Below are 5,563 nucleotides of genomic sequence, written 5' to 3'. Positions count from 1 at the left end.
GCACCCACCGGGCCTCAGACATCCACTGTGTAGGCTGCCACCCCCACCGCCCCACCCAAGCGCAGACCCTGCTCTGGCTTGGCTCCACCTAAAGGCTTTCAGTCTCAGAAGACATCCTTTTAGGGGCGCCTGCGTGGCTCAGTCTGTTAAGCGTCTGCCTTCGGCTCAGGTCATGATCCCAGCGTCCTGGCAGGGTCCTGGGATGGAGCCTCAAGCCTTGTGTCGGGGCTCCCTGCTCAGCAGGGAGTCTGCTTCTCCCTCGCCCTCTGCCCCTCCCCCTCCTTGTGCTTGTGCTCGGGCGCTGTCAAAGAAAATTAAAAAAAAAAAAAACTTCCTTAAAAAAAATAAAACTTATTTTTAGAGTCCAGTAGCTTTCTGTACAAAGGAGTACATGTTCCTTGCAAAATTCGAACAGAGCAAAAGCTTGAAGAATCAAGATTACTAAAGCCAGACAGACCTCTGAACTTTTGAGTGAGCAAAGGGGGGGGGGAGATTAAAATATACCAATAATCTTATCTTGTCTAAAATAAACAATGGAAGAAAAAATTGAGTGGAGCCAAGGAAGAAGTCTGGACTTCTCTGATGTGTCTTGTGTTCTAATGTTGAATTTGGAACCAGGTAAACATTTTACATTATTTTTAAAATGTAAATTAATAGAAAAACAATCCCTAACAACACAGCATAACAAAGAATTCTTTTGAATTATTTTATTTATTTGTTTGTTTTTAAAGCAATGAGATTTTGACAGCGGCTCCTGGGGGTGAAGAAGCTTTTTTTTTTTTTTAAGATTTTTTTTTAAGATTTTATTTATTTATTTATTATTATTTTTTAAAGATTTTATTTATTTATTTGACAGAGAGAGAGAGACACAGCGAGAGAGGGAACACAAGCAGGGGGAGTGGGAGAGGGAGAAGCAGCCTTCCCGCTGAGCAGGGAGCCCGATGCGGAGCTTGATCCCAGGACCCTGGGATCATGACCTGAGCCGAAGGCAGACGCTTAACGACTGAGTCACCCAGGCGCCCCAAGATTTTATTTATTTTTGAGAGAGTGTGTGGTGCGCACAGAAGCCGGGGGGAGGGGCAGAAGGAGAGGGAGAAGCAGACTCCCCGCTGAGCATGGAGCCCAATGTGGGGCTCGATCCCAGGACCCCAGGATCATGACCTGAGCTGAAGGGAGACACTTAAACAACTGAGCCACCCAGGTGCCCTTTTTTTTAAAGATTTTATTTTGGGGGGGGCGCCTGAGTGGCTCAGTCGGTTAAGTGGCTGGTTCTTGATTTTGGCTCAAGTCATGATCTCAGGGTCCTGGGATCAAGCCCTGAATGGGGCTCCACGTTCAGCAGGGAGTCTGTTTCAGGATTCTCTCTCTCCCTTGGCCCCTCCCCTCTCTGTCTCTCTCTCTTTCAAATAAATAAATCTAATGACCCCAAGATCAAGAGTCACATGCTCCACGGACTGAGGCAGCCAGGTGCCCCTTGAATGATTTTCAAATACATCATTTTGACCTTGCACCCCTACTGGGGTATCTACTGAGGATAAAAAGAACCATTAAGAAATTAACTAAATTTAAGGGGCGCCTGGGTGGCTCAGTCGTTAAGCGTCTGCCTTCAGCTCAGGTCATGGTCCCAGGGTCCTGTGATTGAGCCCCATATCGGGCTCCCTGCTCCACGGGAAGCCTGCTTCTCCCTCTCCCACTCCCCCTGCTTGTGTTCTCTCTCTTGCTGTGTCTCTCTGTGTCAAATAAATAAATAAAATCTTTAAAAAAAAAGAAATTAAATTTAAGAAATTGTGAATGCATTCAATAGCTTTATTGTTAGTACTGACAGTGGTGTAGCTATTTTAACACACGTTTACATAGCTAATATGTAATTATGTTAATGTTATTAGGAGCCAAAATTTTTTTTGCATAACAGATATAAATTTTAAAATTATGTACAATCCTGTAATCTTATTTTCGAATTTTAACTATCAGTATGAAATCATAATTTTTTTTTTGTTTAAGTAGGCTCCACGCCCAGTGTGGGGCTTGAACTCATGACCCCGAGATCAAGAGTGGCACACTCTACAGGCTTGCCAGCCAGGCACCCCCATAATTCATGTTTTATTTCAAAAGAAATACATTCTTCTTAGCTCTGTCCACCGCAAAGACTTCGAATCAGAGACAACCCAGTAGAAATGAGCAACATTCAGATTACAGTCTTAAAATGACCCTCACCGCTAAAAGGAAACGGGGCTCTGGAGAAAGGCTGACTCTGGGTCTGGGTCAGGAAATATGCAAAATAAGTCGGAACTATCTTGTCATGCTAGATAGCAAGAAAGCTATGAAACACTGCTGGGGTCTTGTCAGATTGACAGCCACCTTTAAGGGACCGCCACCAGCCAGAGATAGGACAATTTAAGCATCAAAAATATCCATGACTGTATGGGTTCAAACACACTCAAATACATTACAAGGAATCATGAGTTCGTAATAATACTTTTAAAAAATTGGTCACTTTTAGAGGTTGCTTGGGCACAATGCTGGTAACGAAGGTGTCAAGGTCCCACCCCTCTAGTCTCTGCTTTTAGGGGCTGCTGGTTTTCTGGCACTTGAGGCTCTGCTGAGCGGTGCTCAGTGGGGCCCCCCCTACCCGCTTCTGAAGTCTAATCATCCCAAATTCTTCCCTTTATTTCCTCAGCTCTAGGGTTGGTAGCCACTTCCCCCAGTTGCCCCGTGATATCTCAGTGTTCACTTTTTTGCCTTCTCAATTCTTAAAGACCTTGTTTAACATTTCTTTAGATGATATTCTCACTGTTGAAGTAGCTGGTACGGTTTTTATCTCCTGATTGGGCTCTGGCTGGTATGGACACCAAATATTTATGCTGAAATTGGTGTTTAAAAAAAGAAGAAAAAGAAAAAAGAAAAAAATCAAGACTTTTCTTGCCTCTCCTGTACTTAATTATATTTTGAGGTAACCAAATAGCTGATAATGAAAAGCTTTTCCTTTTAGAAAACTTCCAGCTAAGAATACAGAACGAATGATCTAATTAGAAAAATCACCATTCTGCAATGTCTCGTTAATGAAGGATGTAGGCGGAACACGATCAACAAACAGCTGCTAAAACCATCACGTGAAGGTTGGTAGGGGACTTTATCACTGCATCTTGCCAACAACTCCTGAACCCACGAGTCAATTTTCACATCATGAAAAGCAGAACCCGCCTCCTGATGTGACACAGAAGCATCACCTGTGAAGTGTTCTTTCCATAGTAATAGCTTCTAAACGTCCCTAGCGGTCTACGTGAAAAGCGGGCGGGAGCTAATACACATTAGACATTGCCACTCAGCTGCAATCAGCCAAATCAGGCGTGGGTGGTCCACAGGCAAGTGAACTCATTTTGCCAAAAGTAAAAGGCATGAGAAAAGGTGAGAGGAGACTGCGGTGGCTGAAAGAGACACAGAGACATCCACAGGAATGCACAATGTAGACCATGCTTGGACCCTCATGCAAACAGGATTAAAGAAACATTTTTAAGATCATCAGAGCAGGGCGCCTGGGTGGCTCAGTTGGTTAAGCGACTGCCTTCGGCTCAGGTCATGATCCTGGAGTCCCTGGATCGAGTCCTGCATGGGGCTCCCTGCTCGGCAGGGAGCCTGCTTCTCCCTCTGACCCTCCCCCCTCTCATGTGCTCTCTCTCTCTCATTCTCTCTGTCTCAAATAAATAAATAAAATCTTTAAAAAAAAAAAAGATCATCAGAGCAATCTGAACACAGACTATTGGATGAGAAAATCAAAGTATGAATGTTGTTGAGTATGATACGGGCATGATGGTTATGTTAAGAAAAAAAAATCCTTATCTGCTAGAGAAACATGTACTATACATGTACATATGTTATGCATATGATATGTGTATTACAATATGTACAACCAGGAGGATGGGATGAGATCTGGGATTTGCTTTAAGTTCCTCCGACATTGAAAAATGAAGAAAGAAAAGGGGGCCTGGGTGGCTCAGTCGGTTAAGCGTTTAAGCGTCTGCCTTCGGCTCAGGTCATGATCCCGGGGTCCTGGGATCGAGCCCCGCGTCATGCTCCCTGCTCAGCGAGGAGTCTGCTTTTCCTTCTCCCTCTGCCTCTGCTCCCTCTCTCTCTGTGTCAAATAAATAAATAAAATCTTAAAAAAGAAAAGAAAAAAGAAAAATATGGATAGTGGGTGTTTATGAGGCAGGGCTCCCAAGATGATGGTTATCGAAGCTGGGTGATGGGTTCTAAGGAGTTCCCTATTCCATTCCATCTACTTTTGAGGATGTTTGAAAATTCCTATTATAAAACTTTGTTTAAAAAGAGAGAGCAAAAATACGTTGGCTTAGCAACAAAAAAATGTACATATGTTCAGCCAAAACCATGAACAAGAATGTTCAGAACAGCACTATTTATAACCATCCCAAACTGGAAACAACCCAAATGTCCATCAACAGTAGGATGGATAAATAAATGGTGGATATTCATATAATGGAATGAAAACCATGGATGACTCTCATAGAACAAGTACAGAAGAAGCCAGATAGAAAATCGTACACATTGCTTCCATTACTACAAAAACAGTCAAAAGTAATTTATGCTATTAGAAGTCAGCATATTGTTTCTGGGGGTAGAGACTGAAAAGGAGCACAGAGGGGCAACTAAGGGAGCTGGGCTGGCATGTTTTATTTCTTCATCTGGATGCTGGATACAGGAGTGTTTGCTCACTTTGTGAAAATATACTGAGCTGTATACTTATTATTTGTGTACTTTATTGTATGAATATTCTTCGATACGAAACTTAAAAGTGCGGGGCTCCTTGCTGAGCATCTGACTCTTGGTTTCAGCTCTGGCTGTGATCTCAGGGTCGTGAGATCGAACCCCACATTGCGCTCCGAGCTCCGTGCAGAATCTGCTTAAGATTCTCCTCCCTCTGCCCCTCCCCCCTCCAAAATAAATAAATCTTAAAAAAAAAAAATGTAGGAGCGCTTGGGTGGCTCAGTCGGTTGAGCGTCTGCCTTCGGCTCAGGTCATGATCCCAGGGTCCTGGGATCGAGCCCTGCATCGGGCTCCCTGCTCTGCGGAGAGCCTGCTTCTCCCTCTCCCCCTGCTTGTGTTCCCTCTCTCGCTGGTCTCTCTCTGTCAAATAAATAAAATCTTTAAAAAAAAAAAGTAAAGTGTTCGCTTCAGCGGCCCATATACTAAAACTAGAAGGATACAGAGAAGATTAGCACAGCTGCTGCACAAGGATGACACAGCAAATTGGTGAAGTGTTCCATATTTTTGTAAACAAGACTGATTAAAACATTCACAGTAAAAAGAAAACAAACCTTAAATATACACAGGCTTGAGAAAGAGGACGGGTATGGGTACATTATCACAGATCCAGAAGAAATCAAAGTAATCACTAGAGAATGTTTTGAGAAAAAGGAGGACGACCAGCTGGAAAATTCAGAGGAAATTAATAACTTCCTAGAATAATGTAAAATACCAAGATTGACCTTGAAACAATTCGAGTTCATGAACAGATTAATTACCAAATAAGAGATTGGAAAGATGATTA

At 43.1% G+C, this 5,563-nt stretch overlaps 1 non-coding gene across 1 annotated transcript; it reads left to right on the top strand.

The window, feature by feature from the left end:
* Positions 1 to 5,179: 5,179 nt before the first annotated feature.
* On the top strand, positions 5,180 to 5,285 carry LOC123858061 (U6 spliceosomal RNA). Its single transcript, XR_006794028.1, has one exon. It is a non-coding gene; the product is annotated as a U6 spliceosomal RNA (small nuclear RNA).
* The last annotated feature ends 278 nt before the right edge of the window (positions 5,286 to 5,563 follow it).

Source organism: Mirounga angustirostris, unplaced genomic scaffold (genome assembly GCF_029215605.1).
Source record: "Mirounga angustirostris isolate CCGP_5_RB_7025 unplaced genomic scaffold, mMirAng1.0.hap1 SCAF_13, whole genome shotgun sequence".
NCBI lineage: Eukaryota > Metazoa > Chordata > Mammalia > Carnivora > Phocidae > Mirounga > Mirounga angustirostris.
The sequence above is the reverse complement of the archived record's forward strand: the minus strand, read 5'-3'. Positions and strand labels throughout refer to the sequence as shown.